A 16,562-nucleotide genomic window follows, 5' to 3' on the forward strand; every position below is an offset into this window, starting at 1 on the left:
TGATTGACATCCTTGTTAGCATGTTAAACTTGATAATGAGTGAGTAGTTTCCTTATCTAGGGTTAATGGGGAATTAGGGGAAACCAACATGGGGATTGATTCATGCTTAATCTAATATGCTTTCATAATTAATTTGCTTGCTTGTTATGATTTCAACTTATGCACATGTTATGTTTGATGAAATGCGAGCCTATGAATCCTTGCATTTTTTACCCATCACTTATCTTTTCAATGAGACTTGTAAGACATAAACCAACTCGAGTCTCATTACACCATGCATATTGTTGGATAGGGAGGATTAAGTCGACTTGTAGGTGTTGTACAATCTAATCGATTCGGTTCCGGGACCCAAACCTTCCTAGGGATTGTAAGATATACACTAACTCGATCCCATCACAACAATAATTTCTTGCATCTAGTTGAAACATGTTTGTATGATCAAATCCCATGAATCCCCTATGAACCCATGACACCCTAGTGCTTTTAATCAATTGTTTACATCTCATCTTAATCTTCTTGCTTGTTCATTTACATTGTTATTTAGTTTAGTGATCTTCTTATCTCAACCAAAATTGTGACACCCTTAGACACCACTACTTGCAATCGAAAATCCTTCATCAATACCCGTCCCTTGGGATCCGACCTTTACTTACCTCTTTACTAACAGTAGAGTAGTTTGTGAAGTTATAAATATTGTTTTGGTCTAGGTGCTCCTAACGACAAGTAGCCGAAAAATATAGTCCGACCAAAAATGGCGCCTTTGCCGGGGACGGTGTTAACTTGATTTTATTTTCTTTGATTATTATTAGTTGTGTCTTTCTTTACCTTGGGGAAGTAAAACTCCTCAAGGTTTGTTCTAATTGTTTTCGACTTGTTTTCTATTTTGCATGTCTAGAAGATCACAAGGTAACTTGTTACCAATTGATCACGAAATTGAGAGAACTTTGACAACCAATAGAAGACTTGCTAGAAATAATTTGAGAGGTATTGGTGAGGTTGTATATATTCAACCAAATACTATTGAGTTCATCAACCCTTTTGCAAGAGAAGGTGAGCAGAACCCAACACAAAATCAACCACAAAATCAACCCACAATGCCTAAGTTTTCATCATATTCCGTACCAACCGAGGAGAACCTACCCAATGGTACTCCCACACCACAACACTTGACCGGAAATTTCATTGCAAAATCCGCATTTATCCAATTAGTCGAAAGAAGCCAATTTGGGGGGACGCCTAGTGAAGACCCTCATTCTCACATCGAGACTTTTTGTGACTATTGTGATGCGATTTCACAAACCGGAGTGTCTCAAGACCAAATTCGATGGGTCTTATTTCCTTTTTCTCTAATTGGTACCGTGAAACAATGGTTAAAAAGCCTTGATAAGACTACTCTTGGAATCGACTCTTGGAAGAAGTTGGCTCTTGCTTTCTACAAAAAGTTCTACCCTCTGGAAAAGACTAACATGTTAAGAGCTCAAATCACGGGTTTTAAGCAAAGGGACGAAGAATATTTGTATGAAGCTTGGGAGCGATTCAAAGGAACTTGTCGCTCATGTCCTCATCATGGACTTAGCGAGTGGTTCTTGGTACAACAATTTTGGAATGGTCTTTATGAAGACTCCCGAAACATTCTCAACATGGGATCAAATGGTATGTTCACCGAAGTTGGCGATAATCAAACTTGGAACAAGATTGAGGAAATGGCGGTCCATAACTCAGAATATAGTAGACCTCGCAAGGCTACTAGAGGAGGAAAGCATGAAGTGGACTCTATTACTCAATTGGGTGCTCAACTTAGTGCTCATATTGATACCATCAACTTGAAGTTTAAAAAGGCTATGGCTAAACTTGAAGAAGCCTCAAAATCACCAAAGCAACATGTTAATGCCATGGTGGCATCTTCATCAATTCCAAGTGGAATATGTGAGAATTGTGGAACTTTGGGACATGACCAAAGTGAATGTAGGGGAACAAGTAAGCAAGTGAATGCTTTTCAAACATACAAGAGTGGTACCCTTTATTCCAACTTGTTGGAGTAGTGTCCTCCACAATAAGTGCGTTTACATAATAAATCTCGTAAAAGGAATATCAGGGATTTATTCATTTATTTGTCAGCTGGTCATCGTTAATCGGTAATGATTGACTGACTAGAGTTTGACATTACTGTCGTGTGACGGCGGTGATCAGCTGATCCCTTTAGGTCACACCTATAGGATGACGCCCAAATAGAATCAATTAATTGTTTGTATGAGATACGAGATAATTAATTCCTTGTATTATTTGACTTTTAGTTAGTCACATAAATGTATTATTTGATGACGGGTTACGAACTCGGGACAAAGAGATTTATTATTTAATTATGAGATATTTAAATAATAAATGATTAGAATTTATTAATTAATTAATTTTATACGATATGTGTATATGTTTTGAGGTAGAATGAATTAGCTATTAAATTTTACAAGAGGTTGTAAAATTAGCTAAATGGGTTAATATTGACACATTGTATGTTGATAAAATGGTCTTATGATTACTTAATGGTTAAGTAGTTATTGGTAGTTAATTTATATTATTTAAGTGTTAAATAATTAAATTAATATTTAATTATGTAAGATAATTAAATATAGGACTTATAAGCATTTGTGGGGCAAATGTCGAAAACCGAAATGGACCAAATACAGTCAAATTGTTCCGGTTTTTTGAGGGCATACATGTTTCCATTTAAGTGGATTTTCCACTAAGATTTGTTCCCCATATTTTGCTATATATGCCCTACTATTCACCTCATTTTGAGTAGTTGAAAAATTGAGAAACAATTGGTCCATCTTTAGCTTATAAAAACCGGTTGGCATTTCTTGTAAGGGACCAATTTTCTTTCTTATTTTCCCATCTTAAAACATCCAAAAAAAAACACATATATTTATCAAATAATAATATTATCAAAGTAATAATATTATCTATTACATCAAATATACAAAAACAAGGTTACTACTACATTTACCTAGTTAGTATTTTTAGTAGTATTTTGGGTTAATCTTGGGTGCCACCTTAGGAGATTACCAACTTTGGTAATTAAGGTGTTGGAGGATCATCCTTATTGCATTAGCACAAGAACAACATCAAGGAAGGAGTCCTTGAGTTGTGCCCATTTTGCCTTATAACAATGTAAGGAATTTTTGTCTTAAGATAGTTTTATACCATCTCTTTTATACATTCTTTTGCATGCATGTAGATTTAGACCACTTTAAATTAATTTGTAATTTTAATATCATAAGATGAGTATTAACATGGTCTAAATAACTAACAAGTGGTATCAGAGCATTGTTAAATACATGCATGTTGTCTTAAGACGATTTTAGTGATTTATGAGATAAATTAATAAAATTGATATTATGTTACTACAATTCCTTTTATCACATAATATAGTCTTGCATGTAAATAATCTGGTCTTAGGATGATATGGGATGAAAATTTGATTTTTATTAAATTTTTTCACTTTTTATAACTTAATTGGCATAAAATTGAGTAAAAATGTATTAAAATTAATTAAGAGTTAATTAAATTGGGTTGCATGTTAATTTTATGCATATTTATATATAAATAACCACATGCATGTTTTATTTATGAGATAAGTAGATACTTTAGGTTAATGTGATTAATTTAGGTAGTTTATTGATTTTTATTTGATAAAAATGGGTAAATAATGGTTATTTTGTAAATAAATATTGATTTAACTTTAGGGCTCGAAATTTCTGAATTTTTAGCTCCTGGAAATTGTTCCAAAATGTACAAAATTTTATTTTAAGTCATTTCAATTTTTATGGTTTGATTTAGAATTAAATCGTAAAAATTGTCGCTTTATCGATTAAATTGTGAAATCATTTTAAATAAATTTTAAAAACAAAAATTTTCACTTGCATGACATTTTTGGTGTAAGACCAGAATGTTTATGGCTTTAAAATTTATTTTTTCATAAATTTTTAAATTAAATGGAATTTTTGTATGATAATTGTGAATTATTATATCATTTTTGTCACAATTGTGTTTTAATTCCCATATAAATTCAAGATAATTGTTGAGAATAATTATCTTCATATTAGACCAGATTAGTATGATGAGTAAGTCTTAAAAGTGTTTTAAGAATTGATTATGAATTTTTATTGGTAAAAATTCCGTCAAGGCAAGCTCAAATGTTCGTTGTTGGTAAGTTAGACGATTTGGCATGTCATTTTCCATAATGCATTTTATTATTCATTTAGATGAATGTTTTTTAGAATTATAATTATGTAATTTTTCCTAATATGGCCATAGGTAGAAGTTGGTATTTCCCGAAATGTAAGGGAATATCGACTTGTTTTGTAATTAATTGCGATTTCGCATCGCCTAATTTGTAATTAATTAATAGTTTTATTTTAATTTTATTACAAATTGTATAATAGGGTATTGTTATGTAATTTAATAATTAGTAATTAGATGAAGCTTCTAAAGACGGAGTTTTCATGAAGACGGTGTTTTTGGAAAGGCGTTCCGAAATCCTAAAGAAGGAGGCCAATTTATGAAGACTCAAGGGACCAAGGAGTTGGTTTCCAAAGTGTAATAATTTTAGTTAATTAGATTAACTAGGTGGTCATATTAGGACTTGTTTGTTTTAATTCTTCTATGCATTCATGCCAAATTGTCACTACATGTTTTATTTTTTTTGTTGTTATCAATTTAATCGTCTAGCATATACTAATTTTGTTCACTTAAAATTGATAGACAATTAAATTGATAAGATCTCTCACATTTGTTTAAAATTGAGATTAAGCCTTACCAAATAATAGCACCTATGAATCCCTTCTTCATTAGAGGTAGGTTCGGATCACCGAGGTACACTCTTTTTACGTTGGGTAAGTAGGGTAATAAAAGTTGTTACACGTGAAAATTGGTTGGACTCAACGAGATAAATATGGGTTGAATCGGTCCACCGTGCCCATATTTATTCTGGGGCTAAAAGATAGATTTTAAGAAAATCCGCCAACCAAGAGTTCTAGTAGTAGAATCAGTCAAAGTTGTTGACTCACCAAATTTATATAAATATAGGTTGAATCGGTCCACCGTGCCCGTCTTTATATAAAATTGGATCTTGGAATCATTTATATAATTCAGTGGGAGATCATTATATAAATGGGAACTTGTTAAATAGTTTCACAAGTTAAATATTTCTAGACGATAAATGTTAATCTTTCCTTTATTTCCTTTGTAGTAATCTCGATGGCTTCTACTAGTGAAACCGCCACCATAGCTAGAGATTCATGGCTACGTTCTTTTATGGACAAATATGTATTAAAAGCCGACGGTAGTAATTTTAAAGATTGGGAGGAACAAATTCGATTAGCTGCCGCAGGTGATGGCAAATTACGCTATCTTGTCGATCCCTCTCCCCCTTCGCCTAGTACTAGGGCCACTGCCGATGTAAGGGAGGCTTTTTCAAATTATCAAAAGGAATCCGCTGCAATAAAAAATGTTTTGATTTTTTCAATGGATCCTGCTTTACAAAGGCAATGTGTCAAGTTTCGCGATGCACATGAAGTATTCTCGAGGCTTTATACTATGTTTTCTTAAGCCCCGAGAATAATTCAGTATGACACCGCTGTTCGTTTCTTTGAGGCTAACCTCAAAGATGGTCAACCTGTAAGTTCACACGTACTTAAAATGATTGAGTACGTGAAAACTTTAGAGGGGTTGGGATGCAAGATCCCCGACGAACTTGTGGTGGACCGAGTGCTCCACTCTCTCTCGCACGTCAAGGGATTTACCCAATTTAGGGTAAATTACAATATGACAAACATGAGAAAGAGTTTACATGAGCTCCATTCTCTGCTTGTGCAAGCAGAGAAGGACATGGGATTGAGTGGGAGTACGAGGAAAGATGTGCTTGCGATTAACGTGAAGGGGAAGAAGCAGTTTAAGAGGAATGTAGGTAAGAAACCCGTTCAGGTGGAGGGCAAAGGTAAAGCAATTGCGAATTGCTCTACCAATCAAAAACCTATAAAGGGTAATCCTCTTAAAGATACATGTAATTATTGTAATAACAAGGGACATTGGAGACGTAATTGTACAAAGTACCTGGATGACATAAAAGCTGGCATTGTGAAGCCGACATGTAATTTCTTAACTGAATCTTTTATGATAGACATAAATTATTCTTCAAATACAACTTGGGTATTAGATACTGGTTGTGGTTCTCACTTGTGTAATCATTTGGAGGGCCTAAAAAGCATAAGAAAGCTAAACAAGGGTGATGTCGATCTTCGAATGGGAAACGGGTCTAAAGTAGCTGCCGTCTCTGTAGGAACTTATGTACTTAGTTTAGCTTTGGGGTTGGAGTTACATCTTAATAATTGTTATTTTGTACCAACGCTATCTAGAAATATAATATCCGTATCTGTGTTAGACACAGAAGGGTTTTCCTTTGTAATTAAACACAAGTGTTGTACTTTTTCCCTTAATGGGATTGTATATAGTCAAGCTATTTCAATCAATGGTATTTATATTCTAGATACTTACAACGATGTTTATCATTTGGATAATAAAAGACTCAAAATAGGTGATCCTGATCTATCTTATTTTTGGCATTGTCGATTAGGACACATCAACGAGAAGCGCATTAAAAGACTAGTGTCGATTGGTGTAATTAAACCTTTTTATTTCGAATCATTTGGTACATGTGAATCTTGTCTTCTTGGCAAGATGACTCGTTCACCTTTTCTAGGAAAAGGATCTCGAGCTAGTGAGTTATTGAGTTTAATACATACCGATGTTTGTGGCCCAATGACAAATACACTTTGCTAGAGGTAATTATGACTATTTCATTACTTTTACCGATGACATGAGTAGATATGGGTATATCTACTTAATGAGGTATAAAAGTGAAGCTTTTGATAAGTTCAAAGAATTTCAAAATGAAGTAGAAAACCAATTAAATAAGAAGATTAAAGCATTACGATCAGATCGTGGTGAGGAATATTTAAGCAATGACTTTAAAGATCATCTTATAAACTGTGGTATTGTATCTCAGTTAACTCCTCCTGGCACACCACAATTAAATGGTGTGCCTGAAAGGGGGAATCGAAATTTATTAGATATGGTTCGATTGATGATGAGTCAAACAGAGTTACCTAAGTCATTCTGGGGTTTTGCCATTTTATCTGCTGTACAATCACTTAATAACAGTCCCACTAAAGCAATCGATAAAACTCCATATGAGATATGGAAAGGAAAAGTCCCGAATCATGATACATGAAAGTATGGGGTTGTGATGCTTATGTCAAGAGCAAGTCTGACGATAAGCTTGCACCTCGTTCTGAAAAGTGTATTTTTTTAGGCTACCCTAAGGAAACTTGTGGATATTACTTCTACAATAGTAACGAGAACAAAGTGTTTGTGGCTCGTGAAGCTGTCTTTCTAGAAAAAGAGTTTATTTCTAGAAGACAGAGTGGGAGAAAATTTGAACTTGATGAAGTTCAAGAGCCACAAACTGATGTGACACTGCAGGAAGATGTTCCTTCTACGTCTGAATCAGTTATTGTTCCTTCTGAACCTAGGAGGTCAGAAAGGGTTAGTCGCCAGCCTGATAGATACCTTGGTATTATCGAGGAAGATGGTGACTATGAGGTTTTACTTTTAGAAAGTGATGAACCTAAGACCTATAAAGCACTATTATGAGTTCGACTCTAAGCTATGGCTCGAGGCCATGCAATCCGAAATGGATTCCATGTACGATAATCGGGTATGGGACTGGTTGACTTACCTAAAGATGTTCGACCTCTTCAGTGTAAGTGGATATTCAAGATTAAAATCGGCATGGATGGACATAGAGATGTCTACAAAGCTAGATTGGTTGCAAAAGGTTTCACTCAGGTTCATGGTTTACACTATGATGAAACTTTTGCACCATTTGCTATACTTAGATCTGTTCGGATAATGTTAGCGATTCTTTTTTCATGATTATGAGATATGGCAAATGGATGTCAAAACCGCTTTCTGAACGGGTTTCGGAAGAGGAAGTGTTCATGACACAACCTGAGGGTTTTGTGGATCCTAAAAATCCTAACAAAGTATGCAAACTTAAGAGATCCATTTATGGTCTTAAGCAAGCGTCAAGGAGTTGGAATCATCGTTTTGATCATGTTATTAAACAGAATGGCTTTTCTCGAAGTATTGAGGAACCATGTTTATACATGAAGTTTAGTGGGAGTAAAGTTGTTTTCTTACTTCTTTATGTGGACGACATATTACTCATTGGGAATGATGTTGATATGCTTGCTTCTGTTAAGAAGTGGTTGGGAAATCACTTCCAAATGAAAGATTTGGGAGAAGCTCAGCGCATCTTGGGTATCCGGATCTATAGGGATAGATCTAAAAGGATATTAGCATTGAGTCAAGAAGCTTATATCGATAAGATTCTTGACCGATTCAATATGAAAAACTCCAAGAGAGGTTTTCTACCTATGGGCAGTGGGATCACTTTGAGTAAGTCACAGTGTCCTGCTGAGCCTAAGGATATTGAACGCATGAAATCGATTCCCTATGCTTCCGCTGTTGGATCGATCATGTATGCTATGATGTGTTCTCATCCTGATGTCTCGTATGCTTTGTGTATGACGAGTCGTTTTCAGAAAACTCCAGGTGAGAGTCACTGGATAGCCGTCAAGAATATTCTGAAGAACTTGAGAAGGACTAAAGATTCATTCTTAGTGTTTGGAAGAGAATCTGAATTACGTATAAGAGGTTATACGGATGCCGCTTTCAAACCGATAGGGATGATTTGAAATCCCAGGCTGGTTTTGTCTTTTTGTTGAACGGAGGGGCGGTTTCTTTGGAAAAGTTTCAAAGAGTCCGTGATCGCGATTCTACAACTGGAAGTGAGTACATTGCGCCTCTGAAGCCGCAAAAGAAGTCATTTGGATTAGGCATTTTTTAGAGGGACTGAAAGTAGTTCCGACCGCCGAGGATCCTATCACTTTGTATTGTGATAACAGTGGGGCTATTTTTCAAGCAAAAGAGCCCAAGTCTAGTAACAAGTCTAGACATGTACTTATGAAATTTCATGTAATTAGAGATTTAATCGAAAGGAAAGAAATTACAGTTTGTAAGGTTGGGACAGCTGACAACATCGCTGATCCTTTAACCAAACCTTTGTCTCAAGCTAAACATGATAGTCATGTAGTTTCAATGGGGTTGAGACGAATGCCATAACTGTTGTAAATTATATGATATATAATAATCAAAATATTGTATTTATTATTTCATATATGATAAGTTGCATTTATCGTTATATTCAGTTTTATGTCTGAATTTATATACTTTGTTTTCTCCAAATAGGTTGTAAAGACAATGTCGAACCCTATTAAGTGAACTGGATTAACATTGTATTTTGTCCCTAGTTACTTAATGAGGTGACGTCTCAGAGTGACTAGATTGTAAGCGATAGATGACAGGTTCGACTATCATATGGTCATAGTGATGACTGGTCGATTACATGGGCATATTGTGAGACAATTTGTCGGACAGTGACCGTTTATAGAGTCCTTTTGTTGCTAGGTCGTGGCGAGGACTTCTATTTATTCCTTCGATTCAATTCTTTAGACTGGTGACTATTTGTCTGAGTTGGTACGGTGTTCCGGTGGCTTTGGTTTTTGTTCTAGGTCGCACCGTAAAAGGAAGCCGATGAGCATTTACTGGGTCATTGTGATCTGTATCGAATGAAGAAAATAGGTCAACAGGATTGTTCTTTTAAGTCATATTTTATCTCAAGGCCACTCGAGGAGAAATAACTGTGAATGGGTGGCCACGCTCGGATTGCGATCTATAGTAGATTATCCGGTCAAACAGTCACTCTCCTGATCGAGGAAACCACTTTATGATATGATCACGTGCAAGAACGACCTGAAAGACATCTTGCATTGAGTGGGAGATATTATTGGACAAGAGAATTGGTAACGCACACTTGTGTCGAACAAGTGGGAGATTGTTGGAGTAGTGTCCTCCACAATAAGTGCGTTTACATAATAAATCTCGTAAAAGGAATATCAGGGATTTATTCATTTATTTGTCAGATGGTCATCGTTAATCGGTAATGATTGGCTGACTAGAGTTTGACATTACTGTCGTGTGACGGCGGTGATCAGCTGATCCCTTTAGGTCACACCTATAGGATGACGCCCAAATAGAATAAATTAATTGTTTGTATGAGATACGAGATAATTAATTCCTTGTATTATTTGACTCTTAGTTAGTCACATAAATGTATTATTTGATGACGGGTTACGAACTCGGGACAAAGAGATTTATTATTTAATTATGAGATATTTAAATAATAAATGATTAGAATTTATTAATTAATTGTTAATTAATTAATTTTATACGATATGTGTATATGTTTTGAGGTAGAATCAATTAGCTATTAAATTTTACAAGAGGTTGTAAAATTAGCTAAATGGGTTAATATTGACACATTGTATGTTGATAAAATGGTCTTATGATTACTTAATGGTTAAGTAGTTATTGGTAGTTAATTTATATTATTTAAGTGTTAAATAATTAAATTAATATTTAATTATGTAAGATAATTAAATATAAGACTTATAAGCATTTGTGGGGCAAATGTCGAAACCGAAATGGACCAAATACAGTCCAATTGTTCCGGTTTTTTGAGGGCATACATGTGTCCATTTAAGTGGATTTTCCACTAAGATTTGTTCCCCATATTTTGCTATATATACCCTACTATTCACCTCATTTTGAGTAGTTGAAAAATTGAGAAAAAAATTGGTCCATCTTTAGCTTATAAAAACCGGTTGGCATTTCTTGTAAGGGACCAATTTTCTTTCTTATTTTTCCATCTTAAAACATCCAAAAAAACACATATATTTATCAAATGATAATATTATCAAAGTAATAATATTATCTATTACATCAAATATACAAAAACAAGGTTACTACTACATTTACCTAATTAGTATTTTTAGTAGTATTTTGGGTTAATCTTGGGTGCCACCTTAGGAGATTACCAACTTTGGTAATTAAGGTGTTGGAGGATCATCCTTATTGCATTAGCACAAGAACAACATCAAGGAAGGAGTCCTTGAGTTGTGCCCATTTTGCCTTATAACAATGTAAAGAATTTTTGTCTTAAGATGGTTTTATACCATCTCTTTTATACATTCTTTTGCATGCATGTAGATTTAGACCACTTTAAATTAATTTGTAATTTAAATATCATAAGATGAGTATTAACATGGTCTAAATAACTAACACAACTATTACAAGAGTGGTACCCCTTATTCCAACTATTCGAAGGGGTTCCAAGCATCCCACAATTGCTTGGTGACGACTCCGAACATCTCTGCATCGTTTCGAGACCTTTACCAAGACGAAACCGACCGATCTAAAACGATCCGGTCGAAAGCATTTTTACGCCGCCGAGCATGGCTTTCAAAAGACCGCTGCATGTCCACAGATTGGCTTAGCGTGCAGGTGGCCCGTGACCGCAGATCGGTAGGTGGCCAAAATCCACAGACCGGCCTGTGGCCCATGTCCATAATGGGGATTTGAACGAATCCCGAATACCCGTCAATGTAGCAAAAGAACTTCTTAGAGGCTAACCTCTCAAGCATTTGGTCAATAAATGGTAGGGGAAATGATCCTTTCTTGTTGCAGAGTTCAATATTCGATAGTCAATACACTTACGCCAACCGGTGAATTTCCATGTGGGTATTAGCTTATTCTTATCATTTGTTACCACCGTGGTACCTCCTTTCTTAGGTACCAATTGAACAGGGCTAACCCACAAAGAGTCCGATATGGGATATATGATTCCCGCATCAAGTAATTTCATAACCTCTCCTTTAACAACTTCTTGCATGTGGGGGTTTAATCTCCTTTGAGATTGGATGGTAGGTCTATGGTCTTCTTCTAGATGAATTCTATGCATGTAAAATTGGGACTTATCCCCTTAAGGTCATCTCGACTATAACCTATAGCCTTTTCATGTTGTTTCAACACATCAAGCAATTTTCCCAATTGGTTCTCATAAAGTTTGTCATTAACAATCACGGGTTTGGTATTAAATTTATCAAGATAAGCGTATTTCAAATTTGGAGGAAGGGGTTTTAAAGTTGGAACTTGTACCTCACTTTCCTCCATTGAAGGTTCATTAAGAACTTGCTCCATTTCCATTAGACACTCCATTCTCATGGTATATTCAACTTGTTCTTCAAGCTCACTAATCTCATCATACTTAAATTCCATGACAAATTATTCTTGCTCTTCGGTTTGTACGATGTCATCTTCAATTGCTTGCTCTTATTCCATGGGTTGATATGCTTCAACAAGGATGTTATTGTAACACCCCCATATTCAGAGGAGCCTTAACTAGGGCTTCCTTAGGATATAAGGGCATTACCATCTCGGTTGCCCGAGGATAGTAATAATCAAATGTCGATAAAAGAACTATTATGTTATATTACAAGTGATTTAAAACCAACAAACATTATAAAAAGTACAACTCAAAGGCTACTCGCTATAACTATCAAATCTCGTGAGGACTCATCCCTGCCCGGACTCCAGCTATCAACGACATCAACACCTGCTAAGACCGACTGCTCACCATAAGGGATCACGGCAGACACATAAACAAACAAGACAACCACACAAGGTCAGTACTGAGATAAGATACGACAATATCAAAAACATCTATCGACACAACACAACACAATGAGTCTCACACACAATCACACTTCACCAATCAATCTCTATCATCGACTGTCCACTGGACCAGCCCTGCTAGTGGGGGACCGCAGCCGTTCCCACCTAAGCCCCGCTCATCATACCGAGCGATAACCCTGTCCCATTAATGTGCACATCCCCTTCCGTTGCGAGTTCCACGAAGGGCGAAACTAGGGCGTGAAGCCACTCCCGCAAGTGACTCCACTCAGCCGAGAACGCATCTCGAGAACCTGAGACAAACAATCACAATCAACAACCGTCACAATACGAATACGATATTACTCAACAATCACAATACAACCACAACGACACAACAACCAACACACTAGACCATCTACAGAAACTGAGTAGGCGAACCTACCTTTAAGAAAATACAACCAATCCATGCCAACATATGACATATCCAGCAATCAAGCAAAGCCTATAACCACAACACAATCATCTATTACTACCAAGCAAACCCTAACTGCAAAGACAAGGATACGGATGATGATGACGACATACCTATAAGGAGAAACCCGGCAAAAGACCGCTACCCGACTCAAGTGATGCTCTCCTAAGGCACAAGAACCTTCAAAAGGCTTCCATGGAGGTTTTATGGTGAAGGGAAGGGAAAGAGGCGATTAAAGGATAGAAGGAATGAGGCGGAAATGATTTGCGGATTTAACAAAACGCGATTAAAACCCTCGCTGAAAACCCGATACTCGATCGAGTACCCCACATACTCGATCGAGTGACCCCTTACTCGATCGAGTAACCACGCTACTCGATCAAGTAGCCTCTACTCTATCGAGTACCACACATAACACGAAATCCAAGATAGCTTTGGCACGCACTTCTAAGAACTATTACCGCTCCCAAGGTCAGTCAACGCTGGTCAAAAGGTCTCTAAAAGGGCGGGTATTACAGTCTTCCCCCCCTTAAAAGAACTTCGTCCCCGAAGTTCAACTCACCTATCTCACAACACCAACTATGGGAACACCACAACATCACTCCTCTTTCGACACAGGTCACTACTCCCCGGAAATACCATTCCCTTATGTCATCATCATCAACTGTCACTCTATATAGGTCGGCTCTTACAATATACTACTTGAAATACTCAACACACCACGAACTTACATTTTCACTTAACAACAACCAGCAACGCGAAACGTATCTCATATCAACATGCCGCATGACCATACTATCGTGTTACTCAACAACGGGAAACAATTACGATACATGGCACCACGACTATCAACTTTCACTTCGACGCATAAATTACTCAACAAACTAAGGTAACCAATTACAACTTCATACACGCAATGTGGCCGAAGTAATAGAAAATTTTGTAATTAAACAACAGAACATTATAAACGAACCACAACATAATTTCAAAATCCGACTTTTTATTTTGCGACATTACTCTTCCCCTCAAAAAGGAACTTCGTCCCCGAAGTTCACCACCAAATTACTACATATGTTACTTATTACTTGCACGTGACATAAATCCAAACCTTCTTATTCATTATAGACATTATCATATTACTCGTACAACCAGTCCAACATAAAGATATATACAACCATGTTGGAACAACTAGTCACTGTCAAGCATGTATAAGCATATCATTTGAATTCGTATATATAGAGTTCGGTGAAATATAACTTGTAGACAAAACGGATGTAAAACGAATGCAATAAGAATAATTACAACTCTCTTATTCGTTGCAAATACGCGTTTAAAACCAAGCACGACTTCCACCACATGAAGTGAACGGTCCGAACATGTTGCTAGTCACTAATAACCATGTTAAACATCAAACACACAATTATATAACAATTAAACGATTTTTAATTTTCAAAAGTTCCTGTAACAGTGCTACTCGATCGAGTAGCCCGAGATCAGAATGCTTCTTTTCTTTCATTCCTGCAGCTACTCGACCGAGTACGGGGTACTCTGTCGAGTACCTACAGGCCACATGCCTTCGAAAACCTGTCATAAACCACATGTATATACATAATCGTCCCATAACATGAGTCGGAATAACTTTTCGACTCCCAAAATCCTGCAGCAAAGTCATACCAGTAAATCCGGCCTTATGGCCAACCATACAAATCCGAAAATAAAAGTTCTAACAACCAACAACTACCATAATCTAACGACGACTATCATCAACCAAACACAAAGATAAAGAATAGGAGTATCACTCTTGCTGTTGCTGCTGCTCCTCCTCCTCCATCACCTCATCTCCACCACCACCGCCTCCCGATGTACCCGCTCCCGATGAACCAATGCCCGCATCAACCCCTGCTCCGGCTCCAGGACTCACGTACCATGGGGTCAAGCCACCGTAAGCGAAGGACTGAGGTGTCCCCCAAGCTGACTGATCTACCCCGTAGGAGTGGAAAACCCCACTATAGTCCCCAACTCCACTCCACCATACCGGATGCGGTCCCTCTGTCCCAATCCCCTGAGTGTACGCCATCTCGTGCATGTTCCGGAGTGTCAAGGTAGATGACACTCTCTCTGCTAAGTAGCTCGATCGCGTCTCCGGGGTGTCGAGGTAAGGGTAGCACGGAAAAGGGTGCTGCTGCGGTGGTGCTACCGGCCGTGGTCTAGTCTCAGCGGTCCTCTCTCTCACTCGACGGGGTCCTCTCCCCAACCTGGGCCTCTCCTCCACTACCGCCGCGTTCTCCCCCTTCTTCGGCTCGGGCATCACCCTGAGGATCATGTCATCAATGAGGTACGTCCTCAACTGTCGAGGTCTATCAACATCCTCCTCCTCCTCCTCCTCCTCCTCCTCGTCGGAGTCCACAGCCACAACCACTGGTTCTAACGGCTCCGTCGGTGAGAGGTGCTCAGGAGCTGGAATCTTCATCCAGCTCATGCCCCACACCCTCCAAGCAAGGCTGCCATCAACTAAAGTTCTCAACCATTTCAGGTCGAGATAGTAGTCACGGTCCATGATGGGCACCGGTGTAGCCAGATGAACATACTCGGAAGAAGCCTCAAAGTCGGTTAGCTTTTCAGCTAACCGAGTGGCGATAGCGCCGCAACTCAAGTACCGGGAAGTGGCCGTAGCCATCAAAGCAAGGCTAGCGCAGACGATGGAAGGAGCATTAAATACCACCCTCTCGGTCCGCTCCGGGTTGAGGTAAGACATCAGAAGCAACACCTCATGATTGTTCAGTTTACTGATATCCGGTCTATCATAAAGGAGGTTCGAAAGAGAACGAAGAAAGATCCTCAATGTAACATGCTGAACATTATTAATCAACATGTTGCTTGAGTTGGGAGCTGGCTTTCCGGTAAGACAAGACATTAGGTGGCAGACACCGCACTCAGTAGGAATATCAGTGATGGAATCCTTGGGAGGCTTGGCCAACCCAAGGTGAGAAGCGAAAAGATCCATAATAAGCAAGAAACTTGTGTTCATCAACCGAAACTCAACGGTTTGGGCAGCTGGGTCATAACTAAAGTAGCTCATAAACTCCAAGGTTAAAAAAGGGTAGGAATGTTTCCTCAGCCTGTACAACCCCGTAAAGCCCAAGGTCTCAAATATGTGACGCACATCCATCTCTATTCCTAAATCAGTCAAAAGTGTGGTATCCACACACCTCGTTGGCCTCATTTTGCGTTTTTTCAAAGCTACAAAACGCTCCCTCTGTTTGAAATCTACAAACACAACCGAAGGGTACTCCGGTACCGCGGGTACTACGGGTCCACTCCCTTTCCCAGTCTCAGGCTGTGTAACCCTTCCCCGTTTACTCTGACGGGTCCCTACGTTCGGTATCGACATCTGTTT

The 16,562-nt window shown here is 37.8% G+C and overlaps 1 non-coding gene across 1 annotated transcript; it reads right to left on the minus strand.

Annotated features, from left to right (window-relative positions):
- Positions 1 to 1,466: 1,466 nt before the first annotated feature.
- Positions 1,467 to 1,573, minus strand: LOC141610319 (small nucleolar RNA R71). Its single transcript, XR_012528221.1, has one exon. It is a non-coding gene; the product is annotated as a small nucleolar RNA R71 (small nucleolar RNA).
- Positions 1,574 to 16,562: the final 14,989 nt, after the last annotated feature.

Source organism: Silene latifolia, chromosome 10 (assembly GCF_048544455.1).
Source record: "Silene latifolia isolate original U9 population chromosome 10, ASM4854445v1, whole genome shotgun sequence".
Lineage (NCBI taxonomy): Eukaryota > Viridiplantae > Streptophyta > Magnoliopsida > Caryophyllales > Caryophyllaceae > Silene > Silene latifolia.